Source organism: Triturus cristatus, chromosome 12 (genome assembly GCF_964204655.1).
Source record: "Triturus cristatus chromosome 12, aTriCri1.1, whole genome shotgun sequence".
Taxonomy (NCBI): domain Eukaryota; kingdom Metazoa; phylum Chordata; class Amphibia; order Caudata; family Salamandridae; genus Triturus; species Triturus cristatus.
In genome coordinates this window covers 226,448,018-226,465,550 of record NC_140595.1, presented here as the reverse complement: position 1 = coordinate 226,465,550, position 17,533 = coordinate 226,448,018, and the positions used below count along the sequence as shown (strand labels likewise).

General features: G+C 44.1%; 1 protein-coding gene across 5 annotated transcripts in view; it reads right to left on the bottom strand.

The window, feature by feature from the left end:
• Positions 1 to 17,533, bottom strand: part of ZDHHC1 (zDHHC palmitoyltransferase 1) — a 477,328-nt gene that overhangs the window by 409,543 nt on the left and 50,252 nt on the right. The window contains exon 2 of one of the 5 annotated variants that reach the window (XM_085639634.1): positions 4,657 to 4,778. The exons of the other annotated variants lie outside the window; for them this stretch is intronic. The gene's annotated coding sequence lies outside the window, so the exon portion shown is untranslated. The remainder of the gene's footprint in view (positions 1 to 4,656; positions 4,779 to 17,533) is intronic. 5 annotated transcript variants of the gene reach the window in all.

Here is a 17,533-nt window from a genome sequence, read left to right as displayed (position 1 = left end):
TGCTGCTGCTCTCCCGTGTGATGAAGCCATCTTGCGGACTCGAATCTCCTTGGTTCTATCCTCTACTGACTTTTTCCTCGATAAAATTATTTTGAAAACCTTAAAATTAACCTTCACTTCTCCTTCCCCTGGTGTCAAGGATCTCTCCAGTGTATAACTCCTGAATCGTTGCTAATCTTGACCATTGATGCACAGGGGATGTAATGTTTGTCTCAGTGCTTAACCGTTTTGTGGCCGGCCTGATGGTTGTAGGCCCGTATTTGTTCTTTTAATATGCACAAATAAAGGTTTTTAAAAAAAAAAAAAAAAAAAAAAAAAATACATGTCACCAGACCTGCAGGTCTAGTGACCGGATTAATCTGTTCAAGCTAATATAAATGCGCTTTATCTACAAACAGGTCTCAAATTCTGTGATCCTAGGCAAATATTTTATTTTACTGAGTCGCCTTTTTCTCAATTATCACATATAAAAGAGCAATTTCAAATATGCAAGTTCAGGAAGTCTGCTGTACAAATACCTTTTTTGTTTGATGTAATAACTTAAACGTTTACTCAATGCATACTAAGAATCTAGCTCACATATAGAGTAAAAGTGACCCAGACTTCACTCTTAGTTCACTAATAGCATTGTCATCAGGGTATGGGCAAGAATGTTTCTCAGTTCATGTTTAAAACTCTTGCTTTTAATAGATATATTATTGAAACATGATGTGGTAGCACAATGTATTTTACAGGCCAGATATTTTCCATTGAAATGGCTACAAACCTTTGCACCGACACGCAGTTTTACTGATACATCTATATAGCGTACAAACGAGGTGTGGAAACCGGGTTTCAGCAAATATTTATCATTTGCACATCACAAGTAAAATACAGTGATTTGTTTTGAAGCTATCAAATTCTTGGTTTCCACCACACTTCGGGGAAAAAAATGTGCAATTCACTTACAAAATCCTTTATCTGCAGTCAGAGGAAGAAAAGTGAACACCAGTCTCCAAAATAAATTAAGTAGTACTAGAAGATATAAGCAGACATTTCACCTTTGTCCTTTAAGGCACAGCAAACATGGCAAGATAGAAAACACAATTTAAATGCATCTTGATTGCTCATTCATTTTCTGAATGAACACAACACCTGTCTTTGGTAGTTCAAGTTTTTCGCAGTATGCTCAAAAAGTGCTCTCCCTTATAAAACCTGACTCGCGTAGTGATTGGCAGAGTAGATGGTCGGCTAGTGCAGGTACTTCACATTTCAATAAGAACCAATAAATAAGGGCAGGGCTTTAAGAGGGCCGGGTCTCACCGGTGCTGAGCACCGGCAGGTTTTTAAAGGGTGCCTCAAAACGGGTCTCTTTCGGGCGGTTTTGTGTCCTGGCACAGGCGGTCCGTTTTTTTCCGGACTGCAGTGACAGCAGGCACATCGATGTGCGCGTGCTCACACTGCTCACTTCTCACTAGTGGAGAAGTTACGGCATGATGTCATGCCAGGTGAGCATTGTAGAGGAAGGGAAATACTTTAAAGAGAGTCATTTTCTCTCTGGTTTTCCCTTCTTGAAACTCAGGAGCAGCAACATTGTCGTGGTGTCACCAGGGCTTTAAGTGGAAGCGTTTTCAATATTATATACGAGCCATAGTTGCTGCTTATTTATCTTATGCAACTAACAACCAGCGACAAAGCCAATAGTCGTGACTTGGTGTAGGTATGATGTTACTTGCTGTATTATATATATGGATGCAATGATAGAAACAGCAAAATACCTGTTGGGTGGCACACAAAGCTAAGCACAGATTTTTAGCTTCCATGTTTTAAACCTCGCCCTTAAATGCATTGGCTACGCCCCTTTGAGAGACCCAGCAGTTTTTTCAACCCACTTGAAACCCTGACTAAGGGTAAGGATGGTGGGCGTGAGATCTGCTATCTGCAGGAGGCAGGTTTCAACAAGTGCAGGAGTGGGGAAAGGAAGGAGGGGCGGGCAGGGGCTGCTCACAGCGACAGCGCTGCGGTTTGTTCCTCTTGTGCTCACCTCCGTACTGTTTGGCCAGCATCATTTCCCGAGTAGCAGCCGGTGTGTATCCTTATAAGGCCAAGAGCGTGGACTGCTTGCTTGCACGAGCGTTTATTTATTAATTGTGCATTCTTTTCTTTTGTACTTGTACTGGCATTAAAATGTTCTACATTCCTAACTTGAGGTGGCTGAGTCAACAAAATAACAGGGAGAGAGCTGAGCCAAGAGTCTTACTTGGCTCCATGAGCCTGTGCACGAGCCGAGCCTTGGAAATGTTCAGAATGTAAATCATGCAGCAAACAATATGCAAAAATATGATGAAGTCCCTTGGAAATTAAAATAGGCGAGTTTAACGCGAGAAAACGTTTCACCTTAGTCACTGCAGTGAGAGGTAGTTACTGAAAGTTGTAGTTTTTAAAAATGAACTGTTCCTGCCTCCCGGCCTGGTCCCAACCCTGATGGCGAAGTCATTTGTGAAAAAGCAAATCAGTTGCCACGTATGACCGAATCGTGGCCTAGATTCTGATTATATATGGTACAAAGTTATAGTCTAGCAAATCACACACAAGAGCTTGAATCAAGTCCTAAGGAGTGAAGTTTACCACAGAGGGCTCCATCACGAGGTACCAGAAGTGTTAGTCACTAGAGGAAACTGTTCCAGGCAACTTTAGGTGTCCCATATGTCCAGACTTGGAATTACTAGGTGCACATGGGGTGGAGCAGAAGAAGATTTCTCCAGCTGAACTAAAAGGAGACCTGCCCATCCAAACCCTCACAAGCACAGGAAATAGCCCACAAACCATTTACCACTTGCTCGTGAACTTGTAATGGAGGGCCTCGTGTACATACTTCATGTTTGGGATAGAAAACCAAAACTGGTATATTTGATTCATGACGATTAAATAATAATCCACATTTGTAAAGCGCGAACAATCACCCGTAAGGATCTCTAGGCGCTGGGGGCCGTCCGGAAGATTAAGCAAGCTATTACCCAGAGTCACATGGTGCTGGGCTAATCTGCCGCCGTCGCCGGGGATCGAACCGTGATCCCCAGATTCCGGAGTCAGTCGCCCTGGCCGCAGCGCCACACCTCTCATGATTAAAGTGTGCAACTGAGATCAAAACACATGTGCTATACACCAACATTTCCCATACAAGGTTTTCATTTCACAATTCAACGCACTCTGGCTCTTGTTTGCTTCGTTTGACCCAATTCAACTAAAACAGTTCATAAAAGTGATTATGATAGGAAAGCTCACTGCTAGGTAGTGCTGCTAGTTGCCCATTGAGCATTCTGGTAGCCCCGACGGTGGCATACTCTAGTTGCAAAGACAAGCATGTGCCGAATTCAAATAGACATGTAAAGTGCACTATATTCAAAGAAGCCAAGGATGAAATTGGCTTTCGAAGTGCACCTCTTCGTTAACCATAGGAAAATATGAATTGGTGATCAAAGCCTTCCACCAACCAGTGTAACCGTTTTCTCCAAGGAGTTGCCAAGGTCTGAATGGGCATTGCTACTCCCCTACTTTCTCCACTTTGAACGTGATCCCCTCCACAGACGGGTTAGATATTGAGTGGACACGAAGCCTGAATCCCACCAGAACTAGTTAAGTGTACCCGCTTCTGTCCAAAGTCCAGCTATCTGTACTGCCAAGTCAAATATGTATTTCTTGAAGATTAAATGACAACTATGCCAAGGGCTTGCAGTATGGAATGACACAATAGGCAAACCTTGCTAGCGCCATCATTTACTGCCTGCTCTTGAGTCATTGGCTAAACCTTGCTAGCTCCATCATTTACTGCCTGCTCTTGAGTCATTGGCTAAAGCTTGCTAGCTCCATCATTTACTGCCTGCTCTTGAGTCATTGGCTAAACCTTGCTAGCTCCATCATTTACTGCCTGCTCTTGAGTCATTGGCTAAACCTTGCTAGCTCCATCATTTACTGCCTGCTCTTGAGTCATTGGCTAAAGCTTGCTAGCTCCATCATTTACTGCCTGCTCTTGAGTCATTGGCTAAACCTTGCTAGCTCCATCATTTACTGCCTGCTCTTGAGTCATTGGCTAAACCTTGCTAGCTCCATCATTTACTGCCTGCTCTTGAGTCATTGGCTAAACCTTGCTAGCTCCATCATTTACTGCCTGCTCTTGAGTCATTGGCTAAAGCTTGCTAGCTCCATCATTTACTGCCTGCTCTTGAGTCATTGGCTAAACCTTGCTAGCTCCATCATTTACTGCCTGCTCTTGAGTCATTGGCTTTACACGGTCTTCAGATTTGCCTTTGTTGTCTCACTCCTATTTTCCCCACATACGTTTATACAGGCACTTAAAAAAGTGTTTTTTTCTTCTACTTCTACCACTTCCGTCTCTTGAAAGCAACACCTATTCCCTTTCCATTCAGAGCAAGCAAGTTTCACAGTAAGACCTGAGGCTTCTGTTCCCATTGTGTTTTCTGGTTCTAGTGCACCACAAGTAAATATACAGCATACATAATATTACTTAAATGCAAAGCAAACCTTCATCCTAAAAGGTACCTTGGCGCCGAAATAGCAATGTTTGTTGTTACCCAACTCACTATTGTGCCTGTCACTCAGTGATCATGATCAGTACATGCTCACTTGTTCAGTGACTTTCTCAGGTCTGCCACTCACCTCTTAGGATTCCTCATGGCTTGGCAAGATTTGCCTCAATCTCTTAGTCCGCCGGGCGTGCTTGGACTTTCCACCCATCTCTTGGGAGCCCTACAGATGCGAAGGTGTCTAGAGAGTAAGAACTGATAAGTAAAATGTTAACTAGGAGTAGGGCCAATGGAATTATGCAATTTTGCAGCAGCAGCGTTTTCTGCACAATTATGGATGCTGCAGCCGCATAATCTCGCAGCACAATTTGCAGATTTTAACAAAAATTTTATTTAAACTCAAACGGATCAAAAATTACTAATATAAATCGCAGCGACACGCGTTACCGCCCAGTGGAAGGCTCTTGGCAACCATTAATCGGTCCCCTTTCTGTCGCTTATTGCTGTATTTAGGGGTTATATTGGCACAAATGACGTGAAAGCTTGGCCAGAAAATGTACACCTGTGTAGAAATTACAAAACAAGGAAGTAATAGTATTCCAAATGTGCCGCATTCTGCAGCAAACTTTGTCTTAACTTGATACATAATTAAAAGTCAACCCTGCTGCATAATCTGCCCCTTCCCTGCCACATAACTCCAGTGGCCCTGGCTATGAGGTAGTGCTGCCTCTTCTAAATCACCCAAGGCTCGTTTTGTTGACGTCACCTGCTTTTCTTGTTACACTTCGATCTCTGAATGGGTTTCCAATCCTTAGTATTCTATCACTCAAGAAGAGGCCAGGGATAGAATGGGAGTTGACACTGTACGTTGCTTAACCTTAAAATACTGTATTCTCTGCAGAAGGTGAATTAGGTGGACATGAAAATTGTATCCATCTGTCCGTCCATCCCTTTGTTCTGTGCGGTTTGACTGCATGGGTGCCTTATGTGCATTCTGTGCATGGGTACAGCATGTCTGTTCGCCGATGGATTGGATTTTTAAATTCTGTAGTTCGGGGCGCAAATTAGGGGTGGCATATAAAACTGTCTGGGAGGTATTGTTGGGGCTACGTGATGGGTGATTGTTTCTGGAATACACCTTTTAAAGCCATTGAGCTCCAGCAAGTGTATTATAGGTCCCGGATATCAAGCTTTAAGTCAAATACCAGGCAGTTGTGTCAATTACTCCCACTGAACGTCCAGTCATGGCAGTGTTTTAATTGGGCAAGAATTCTAAACTTTTTAAGTAAAAGGGGAAAGCACCAGCACTTCTCAGCATAAGTGCAATTCTACTAATGGGAGAGAACCAGCACTTCTCAGCATAAGTGCAATTCTACTAATGGGAGAGAACCAGCACTTCTCAGCATAAGTGCAATTCTACTAATGGGAGAGAACCAGCACTTCTCAGCACAAGTGCAATTCTACTACGGGAGAGAACAAGCACTTCTCGGCATAAGTGCAATTCTACTAACGGGAAAGAACCAGCACTTCTCAGCATAAGTGCAATTCTACTAATGGGAGAGAACCAGCACTACTCAGCATAAGTGCAATTCTACTAATGGGAGAGAACCAGCACTTCTCAGCATAAGTGCAATTCTACTAATGGGAGAGAACCAGCACTTCTCAGCATAAGTGCAATTCTACTAATGGGAGAGAACCAGCACTACTCAGCATAAGTGCAATTCTACTAATGGGAGAGAACCAGCACTTCTCAGCATAAGTGCAATTCTACTAATGGGAGAGAACCAGCACTTCTCAGCATAAGTGCAATTCTACTAATGGGAGAGAACCAGCACTTCTATGTAGCACCACAGGTATTACAATATTGTAATTTTTCGATTTAAAGAGCCATCACCAGTAAGGTTACTTACTGGATGACTTCACATCGTCCGGGCTGTATATTCAAGCTCAGGGGTTTCCTTTCACTATGGACTGTTTTCAGGGGCGTTAGTCCAGTTGTTTGAGTTGCAATGAGCCAGTGCTACAATGCTTGAGGCTAATAAAAGAAAGACGGGGAGAGAAATACTGCCCCTGGTAACAAGGAGTCATCTCGCACCACTCACTTATCGATCCGATTCTGTTAACCACAGGCACCGGGGTCATGTTGATAGTGTGGGCAGCAAAGCTGACCGCATGCGCTGTTCCTTTAAACAGGAATGTAAAGCTTAGGTAATATATGGGGGCAGCTTCAGGGCAGTGCGACTGGTGCCACCGTGCCGGGCGCGGACCTCTGGGGGCGCTGAATTTCCAAATGTATTTTGGATGTAAAAGCACCTGCTGCAGAGTTCCTTGCCTTCAGCAGTGTTGAGGCAACACAAACATGGCAAGATAACTCTGGTGGATAATGGGCCTGCTGTAGAGAAATGGAATCTTCTCTGGTGGGTTTTGGCTTATCATAAAGTAGTGCAGAGGGCTAATATACCTGCTGCAGGCACCTTTACCATGCAGATCACTACAGTGCATTTATTGTATCAGTTGATCGGGTTACTGGTTTTGTCAGAGAGATGGTTTTGTTACTTGCAGTTTATAAGTTTCAATCCTAGAATATTAAAGTTAGCTATTAAATGCCATCAAAGAACTGCATGCAAACTGCAGGGCCACAGGAATTATACGGCAGAGGAGGGCTGAGCAAATCATGTGGCATAATACAGCACATATTGTGATAGTTTTCATTATTCTGTCATTTGTATACTTGTAAACACTGTCTGGGCATTGTTTGCAGCTAAAGACTACTGGCATAATGCCCAAATATAGCAATAAGCAACAAAAAGTAGACCACTCTACGTTTGCAAAGGGCATCCACTAAATGGCAACATGTGTTGCCGCGGTTTTAGTAACGTTTGAACTGTTCGAGTTAGCAGATAATGCATTAGATAAGTAGCTATGTGGCAAGTACCGCAAATCTATAAGATTGTAATAAATGCTGCAAAACCATATAACTCCAGCGGCCCTGGGTGCAGATTAGAGCGTTCTGATTTTTTTCACTATCCTAATGTTGCTAAAAGTGGCTCATTTGGGTAGAAATCGATTCTTATTAGTAAAATCAACTCCTAACTACGATGTTAGGTTTCAAATCGTGTCTTTGTGCTTCTCCAGACCAAGCGCTCTTAAAACATACGGTCTACCAGTATGGGTGACATGTGATGCCTGCACCTTGTAGTCCTCTTTGTCTTATGTAACCTTTCCTAGAGAGTTATTTACACACATTTGATTCATTGTCTCTGTACAATGTGTGTGTGATGTAAAGGTCTCGGACACCCTACTCTGGTTAAGTAGAGCTATAAAACAAAATAAATGCATATGAGCGAGTGGTTGTGGAGACTTGAGAGGCACTGTTGGAGGATAGGAGTGAGGGAATTTATGGAGAATGAGGTCATTGGAGAGCACCAACAAGCATTGTCGAACTGGGCGTCAACAGCGCTAAAGCCGGCCCTGGTAATAAGTAACCAACCTATACTAGCAATCCATAGATGACTTCTTTTTTTTGTTGTGGCATGCACTCTGAGAGAATACATATTAAAGCAACCTCTTTTGCAGGGCGACACGGTGGCACCATTATCACCGGGGCACCTCTTTTCCGTTTCTGGGCTTTGCTTTCATCCATCATTGTTATCAGATGCATTGGTCCAATTAGAATAATTTAAAAAAGAACCAAGACTACAAATCTCAGAAAGCAGTAATGTGTAAAAGCAACGTATGAGAAAAAAACAGTGATTTCCCAGTGACATCACACTATCTTCTCATCGGTGTACCCAGCTGTATTTTGCTGCCTTTTGGCAAGGTTCACACTATAGAAATACCATGTACATACATACATAACGTACACAGTCTGCAACCAACATGATGTAAAACGATTTCTTTGGTGACGCTGAACTATTGTGACAAAGAACATTCTAAACTTTTAATCCACTGAATATGTTATTCAACAGAATGCGATTTTGTGTCCCTGAATTTAGAAATAACAATCACAGTGTAAATGTATAGCTGTGAGTTAAAGCACCTCAGCTGCATTTTTTCAGAGTAGAGATTGGACATCTAACATCTCCAGACTCTCAGCTGGTTCACTTCCTGTACTTAAGAGTTTATGTAAATTGCAAATAAACTGACACTGAAAAGATTAACTAGCATTATATTTGACCTATAATAATGCCACAAAGCCTCCAACATGACTCGGGGAGTTAAACACTCACTGCTGAGCAAAGCAGGGGTCTGTAATTCTCAAGTTTGATTCCGGGCTAGGCCCAGTCTGTCTTCCATCCTTTCGAAGCCATTCATATAGTTGCTTGCCCTCCCCTTAATCTCACCGTGCCTCCCCTCACTCCACCCACAACACTGCTCGCAAGCCCCCACCATCCCTCCGAGGCCACTGCTCGTTTTGCTAATCTATTATTCCCGGCCGTTTGATTAATTTTTGCATGATTTGTAGTGCAATGCCCTCATTTAAATCTCCTTACCCTACCCCCTCACACAACACTGCTTACCCGCCCCCACCTCCGAGACCGTTGCATTAATTTCTTATCCTTATTTTAAATTAGTAGCTTTCATTTAAGTGGAGCAGACACCAGACTCGAACATGGATCCCAGGCTCCACCTTCTACAGCTCTCACCGCTGCACCATAGCCTTTTCCTATCCATGTTGCAGGGTGCAGTACCTTATGTGGCCCCAAGGGACACCTAGTGACATCCTTTGGCACTGCACCCTTTCACTGCGTGCACAGTACAACAGTAAATCTTGCTGTACCTGCAGTAATGTCCTGCATTGCTAAATACTTATAAGGTCCCAAAGGCAAGACTGATAGCCTTGCAAATGCTTGTTCTATTTTCAGCTAGGTCTGCAGAGAAAAAGCTTCCCCAGCAGCCTGAGGCCATGTTTGTTCCTGAATGACGATCAATGCATGCACACAGTGCACAGACATCAGACTTCAAAGTGAAAGCTTAGGAGCCACTGTGCTCTTTTTACTCTCGATGCGATTGGTGCTCAGTTGGCATATCTCCCCCACATGAGCACCGAAAACCATCAAAAGGTCCCTTTCCCTACACTAGAAGCAGAAACTTTCAGTGCAGTTGGGGGTTGGGATATGATCTCATACCAGGTCAAGCCATCCCAATCCCATTTATTTTTTAACATATTCTTGGGTACGTCCTCCATGAGGGCGGAAAGACTTTATAAGGCTATTTTTTTTTTTTAAGTGTAACACTACTCCATGTTTGTGGTGCCTGTCTACCACGAACCAGAAATGGCCATCCAAGGTGTATAGTGAGTGGGTCCAAGCTTAGTGATCGCTCTGCAGCGGTGATCATCAAGCGGGGGCTGGTGGGGGGGGGGGGGGGGGCATTGTCACAAATATAGAAAAAGAAGGATTTAGGGATATGTGGGGCATGACTTCAGCCCCTGCCCAGGAGTTGAGGGGGGTTGAATAGGGATGGGAGGGGGAGTTACCCTAATCTGCCCTCCAGAGATAGGAGGGACTTGGATAATAAAGCTCCCTAAACATTAGGGATTTTCAATTTTGTAAAAAAGATATAAGGTGGTAACCAGAGCATTCAGGCACCAGGCCATCTGCCACCCCTAAAGACACTAGCAGTCTTTCGGACCCCTGGCAAACAGATTAGATAATTTACTCCCAATCTGCCCTGCACAGGATGCAACTGGATGTTTTTTTTAACCCCTTTGCGACTAAGCCCTTTCCTCCCTGTACTAAGCTTTTTTTTTGGCTAGTTGGGGTAGTGCATGCTTAAGCCATCATAACTTTTTGTCACATTAGGTATCCATACCATATTTGTGTCCTTCTCTTCCAACATCCTGGGGATTCTTAAGATACCCAGGGTTTCTGGATTCTACAGGAAGGGACCAAAAAATTAACAAAAATACAGCTAATATGTTGTTTTTGGGGGGAAAACAGGAAAAAAGTGCAGCACAAAAAAGTGTGTTTTTTTTTTTAACCTGTGAATAGTATCAAAAATGGGTTTGCAGTGCTAAAAGCACCATCTTACCAGCTGTCAGGAACAGGCAAACTTTTGTAAGAAAACCAAATTTGTCAACATAGTTTTAGCATTTTACTGGGTCGCAGCCCATTCATCCTATTTTTTGTGCTTTCAAAATCCTTCCAGGTTAGTGGTAGAAATAGATGTGAAACCAATAGCGTATTCCGGAAAGCTATACATTTCTGAAAAGTAGACAAAATTCTGAATTCAGCAGGGATCATTTGTGTAGATCCTTCAAGGTTTTCCTATAGAGAGTAATAGTTGAAATAAAAAAATATATTGAAATAGAGTTGAAAAAAGCCCCACAATAAAACAAAAACAGCTGTTTGTACCTATGTTTTCATTTGTAACTTCTTCTAACTATGGAAGATTTTCTAAAGCAATACACTGTTCTGTCCGCTGGACCCGTCTGGTTGCTGGTATATATAGCGCCTGCAGGTTGACCAAGAAGCTGAGGTACCAAGAGCCAATAACTGACCTGCACCTTGCAATGGTGTTTCATTGTGTACTGGGTATAGAGCAGTTCATTTGGTAAAATATAAAGAGTGAAAAATAGGTATCAAAGAAACCTATGTATTTCCAAAATCGGAACATGATATTGAGTTTAGACGCTGTGATTATTTGCACATCTGTAAATTTGTGGGCACACATACCAGCGTGTGACTTACAGGGCATTTTTCAAAAATACTTAAAAAAAATAATAATAATTTTAAGTCTCGCTGAGTCAGCGCGCATGCACTGCTCGGAGAGACTTTAGTAAGGGCTTTAAAAAAATGCTACTGCCGGCTACAGCTTGCAGTGCATGTGCGCGGGCGCACGCTTCAGCAGAGGCGCCATATGGCGTGATTACTGCTGCGCGCGCACATGCACTGCAAGCTGCGGCCGGCGGTAGCATTTTTAGCTTGCTAATCGTGGCACCGGTGCTTTACTTTTAACATTAAAAGTAAAGCGCCGGTGCCGCGATTATAGCAAAAGTAAAGAAATAGAAACAAACATCTATTTATTTACTTTTGCTATAATCGCGGCACCCGCGCTTTACTTTTAATGTTAAAAGTAAAGCACCAGTGCCGCGATTAGAAAGAAAACAAGCATTGGCATAGCCAATAGGTCTTGCCTTTGGGACCTTATAAGTGTTTAGCCATGCAACAGTTGCATAACTAAATACTTATAAGGTCCCAAAAGCGAGACCTATTGGCTATGCCGATGCTTGTTACACATGGTCTTACATGGAAGGCACAAATCTAGAGAAAGACATTTGGTAATAAAACTTGTTCTACTACTCTGCGTTACCCCAAGTCTCCCGATAAAAATGGTACCTCACTTGTGTGGTTAGGCCTAGTGCCCGAGACAGGAAACGGCCCAAAGCACAACATGGACACATCACATGTTTCACTCTAAACAGACCTTTTTTTGCAATGTGTCTAGCTGTGGATTTTGGGCCCTAGCTCAGCCAGGAACTAGGGAAACCTAGCAAACCTGTATATTTTTGAAAACTAGACACCCAGGAGAATCCAGGTTGGGGTGACTGTGTGGCTCTCACCAGGTTCTGTTACCCAGAATCCCCTGCAAATCTCTAAATTTGTCTTAACATATATATACATATTTTTTCCTTCGCATTTTGTGATGGGACGTTCTAGATTAGAATCTGTAGGGAGCCACAAACTTCCATCCACCCTACATTCTCCCAAGTCTCCTGATAAAAATGGTATCTCACCTGTGTGGGTAGGCCTAGTCCCTGCGACAGGAAACAGCTCAAAACATATTGCGGAGACATTCAAATTAGCCATCACAAAACAACCTGGTTTTACAAGGGGGTAATCTGCGTAGTTTGGGCCTGGGCTCGGTGGCCATCAAGGAAAACCTACCAAACCCAGCCATTTCTGAAAATGTGACACTCAGGGGAGTCCAGGGAGGTGTGGCTTGCATGGATCCCGTAACATTTTCTTACCCAGAATCCCCTGGGGTACAGTGCACTTCCAGAATGCACAAACCCCAACAGCCCTTTCAGTTTCTCACATATCTCACAGATGGGCGAGTGGGCTTTCCTAACCATCCTCTCTCCAGGACAGGCAGTGTTGAGACAGATAAGTCCCATGCATGGTGCACAGTTGTGAAGCCTGCCCTGCGGGGCTGACTGCCAGTATCTAGTGTTCTGGTTTTCATCCCAAGCCTCATGCTAATCTAATGTATGTGGCTTACAAATAGTCCTAGACTTGTGTTGAACTTAGAAAGACACACCAAGCAGACCCTCTATAGTGACTGGAGGACTTCTTTTCCTGTGAGTGGTTCATGCGTGTAGCGTTGTGGTGGCATCAAACAGTTTTTCAGAATGATTTTAGTATGACAAGGTCTTTTTAACTGCGTCAAGAGAATAGGAGATTATTTCCCTGGCCACATAAAATGTCACTGCTAGTAGTGAGCATAGGTTTCTAACTCAAAGATCCTTCGTGCCTTAATGCGTGCTTTATAAAATTGGTATGCACTGCATGAATGAGCCACAGATAAACATGGCAATGTGGGTTCTATTTTGGAAGTCCCTGGCATGTTTAAGTGCACAAGATGGAGGGAAGGTTGCATTTCCAGACAGTCAAAATCTATTGCTAACATTCTTTAGAATGGTAGGGTGGAAATCCAGGCACTGGAATGGGGAAGACAGGTTTTCCCTTAGAAGTACGATTAGGTCTTTTCTGAACCACAGGGTTGCTGATTAGTCTTCAAATCTGCCATTTGGTGAATGACGAGATTGCAGTTCCTGTTCAACACATGAACAGTCCTCTAAAAATGGAAGCAGCCCTTTGTATCTTGCCCTGATCATGGGTAGGTGTGACTGGAGATGGTCCTGTATAGACCACTCACATCTTTGAGGATGCTTCAGCCTGGAGAGTACCCTTCTGATAAAAGCATCACTCAAGACAAAAACAGCAGCTGAACATAAGAAAAGGGAAACAATTCAAACAGGTTCAGAAAGGACAGACAGATGACAGGGGCTGTGGATTATAACTCTGAATAAAAGTTGGAAGTGTTGACCCACTCACTGTTCCAGTTCCACATTCCATCTGACCAAGGAGAGAGTGGTCCACAGTGTATCTAGATTGAACTGCAACACTTCCACAGCATGCCCAAGAGGTCTCCCATGTCATCCTAGTCGTCCTCATCAACCATCTGAAGCTGAAAACTGAGAATTGCCCCATGGCAAACGCTACATGCCTGCGACTCTTAAATGCAGGACAGAAGCACTACCAACTGTGCTGTGCAGTTCTTAGTCACCCCATAAGTGAGGACTGTAAACCTGTGGTGCCCATACAGGGAAACCCCCGATGAGTGTCTAACCCGGCACTAACCCCCTTCACACCCCCGAGTGGACTACGCTTGCAACAACGAGGCGGTCACCTCAATGCACCATCAGCTGACTTAGTGCTGAAGATAACAAGCATCTGATTGGATTGCTGCTGTTATGCCCTTAAAAGAGACTAGAAGTTAGGCCATTATTGGCAACTGGCCCTGAAATCTGCCCTCTCTCAAGAAAGATGATCGGAGCGACTAGGGGTTTAGACCCAAACCTTAAGGATCTGAGGATCATCTCCTGGAATATTGCAGGGCTTGCAGGCAAGATTCTAAACACTGAATGGTTAGTTTTTATTAAAAAAATTCCAAGTTATTTGCTTACAGGAAACATGGGAAACCAATAAAACTGTCCCATTCCTGGAAGGATACAAAATGTTTTTCGTGCCGGCCCGGAAATCTTGTATGGGCCGTGCCAAGGGTGGATTAATACTGTATGCAGCACTGACGCTGCAAGGGAAGTGGCAAGATCTGGGGTGGGATTCATGCTGCCTACAGGGCGTAAAATACTCACTGACGGGCTTAAAGCTTATTTTTATAAATTTTTATAATGCGGGACAATCCTTGACAAATTTGGCGGAGCTAGAGGAGAGACTGGCCAGCCTACAGGATACAGGGGATGCAGGATCCCAGTTAATCCTTATGGGTGACTTTAATTGCCACCAGTGCCCATATTTGAAATGGGAAGGTGGCATCTGGGATGATTGTCCCTCCACCAAGGGATGGCATCCGGAGCATTCCAGAGAGGGTTTGGCACTGAGCACAATCTTGAGTAAGTTTGCCTTAATTCAGACAATGGATATGATTGATTGTGGGAATTCTAACAATATTGCCCCCTCCTTTAAGGGAAGGGGATGTAATTCAATAATTGACTACATTTTCATTTCCACCGTTTTAACAAGTAGGGTAGGCCACTTTAGGATAGTGCCCAGTGTGTTTAGTGACCATAACCCCCTGGTAATGTCATTGGAGGACATTAATCCCTGCACTAAAATGGATAGAAGGACCACTACGGGTGAATTTAAGGCAAGGGACCAGGGAAGAAGAATTAGATGGGGCAACATTGATGGGGAAGAACTCCATAGAGCACTCCTTGCCAATGCCGAGAATCACATGTGGAGGTGTTTAGATCTTACTGTTGAGGGGACGGACCTGATTGCAGCGTTTGTGGGTACTGCCCAGCACATAGATACCCTCTTAAGGAGCAAACCAAAGTCCCAGGCAGATCTCTGCCCTAGATGGTTCGACAAGAACTGTTCTAGATCCCACAGGGACCTGAAGACGGCACTAATAACAGTTCCAAGGGACAAAGGAAAGATCGCTGCCTGTAGGGCCCGGTATAAAAAGGCCACTAAGTCGCGAAAAACTTCCCTACAAATAGAGGCCTGGGAATCTTTGAGAGAGGCCGCGGAGCTTCACGATATGACTAGTTTTTGGAGGATCATAAATGCCCCGTGCTTCCAACCCCCAAATAAGCCGCAGGTGGCATCTCATATCTTGCCAGACGAATGGGCGGCGCACTTCAGAGGACTATATAATCGCGGCGAGCCTGTGGAGCAGCCAATTCCAGTCGCAGGATTTCCCAGCGGTGACTGGACACCCATTACGGTTTCCGAGGTCAAACTGGGGATAGAGGGCTTGGTATTGAGGAAGGCACCGGGGCCGGATGGGATACCCCCGGATCTTTTTAAAAGTCAGGTAGACCTCTGGGCTCCGATACTGGTGTTTAATACAGCCATCGAAGCAGGCATGCCCAGATCCTGGTCCACGGCCATCATTGTGCCAATATTTAAAAAGGGTAATAGAAGCGACCCACAGTGTTACCGCCCAATTTCCCTTATAGACGTTACGGCGAAAATTCTGGGGGGAGTCGTTTTAAACCGTCTAATGGTTTGGGCCGATGAGAAGAACATCATCACGGACGTGCAGTACGGGTTCCGAAATGGGCGTTCCACAACTGATCAATGCCTCAACCTTTATCATCTGGTAGCAAAGTATACTGTGGCCAGGGAAGGCACAGTTTACTTGGCATTTATGGATCTCTCAGCAGCATTCGACTGTGTAAACAGAAGAAAGCTGTGGGAGATCCTGGATGCTTTGGGCGTTGATCCAGGTTTGATCTATATTCTACGAACACTCCATGTAAACACCACGGCACGGGTCAGATTTACTGAGAAGGGGGATGTCACAGAGGACTTTCGGTGTCGTGGAGGGGTGAGACAAGGATGCATTCTTGCTCCTTTTTTGTTCACGCTCTATATCAACGGGCTCGACAAGGCGCTTGGAGACCTGGAGGCCGATTGTCCCTGCATTGGGAGGAGAAGTATACCGGTCCTCCTTTACGCAGAGGACGCGGTACTCCTGGCGCGCACAGGAAGGAGCTTGCAGACCCTTATAAGTGGTTTTGTACGCTTTATGGCAGACTTAGACTTAGTTCCCAACCTCTCAAAGTCTTATGTTATGGAAGTGGGTAAAACGCCTCTAAAGAACTGTACTTTCTCCATAGGTACTCACAAACTGGAGAAGGTAAAAAATTTTAATTATTTGGGGATCACGTTTGATAAGGACCTCAGCTTCAAATCCCTTGCAAGGCACAAATGCAGCCAATACCCTAGTGCTGTAGGGTCAATTATGAATTATGCGAGCAGACTTGGCCGCTGGTCGCCCAATGAAATAGCAAATTTATATAGGTCGGTCTGTTGTGCTAAGACACTGTATGGGAGTGAGGTGTGGGGGTTTATAGACGGGCAAAAAATCCAAACGGAAGAAAATAAGTTCTTAAGGAGACTCCTGCAAGTGCCTCAATGTATCCCCTCCTACATTGTTCATGAGGAACTGGGTATCCCCCACCTCAGTGATAGGGCACAGCTCAACCCGATAATTTGTTGGGTCAAAATTTGGACAAATCCTGAGGCATTGCTAAGTAGACAAATCCTGGAGGATTGCATGAGGGGGGAAAAGGGGTTTCAAATACCTTGGCTCAAATACGTAAGGGACGTACTAAATAGATTGGGCCATGTAAATTTTTTCAATAATCCATCTATACTAGTTAATAGGGACAAGGGTCTCATAAAGGCAGATTTCCTGCGATACACAGTCAGGGCCAGAGAGGACAGAGAAGGGCGGAAAAGCAGTGTAAGTCAATATCAGCTTACAAAAACCTCTTTGGGGATGGAATTCTACCTGTCTAATATACATAATAGACAGGATAGATTCCTGATGACCAGATTTAGGTTAAACCTCTTGCACCACATCCTGTCAGTCCCAGCTGGATTTGTAATCGATGTTAGGACAAAAGGGTGTTGCGGCTGCGATCTAAGATCTCCGCAAGATACCCTTCATTTCGTCCTACTCTGTCCCTTTTATGCACTCCCAAGATCCCGGTTCTTAAAAACTGTACTAAGACGATCTAAAATCAGACAGGCCAAAGTGGCCCTTCTATTTCTTAAACAGTCCACCGACCCTTTTGTATTATTTAGCACTGTGCACTTTCTGCGACTGGCAGTCAAACTAAGAATCACTAGAGGAGAGGTCCCATGAAGTAGGTAGTAGATAATTGTGTAGGACCTATCGGCCGCTCGCAGATCCACTCTGTACTATCCAATGTATGAAAGTCGCACACAAAGGTTTACAGTATTTGATTG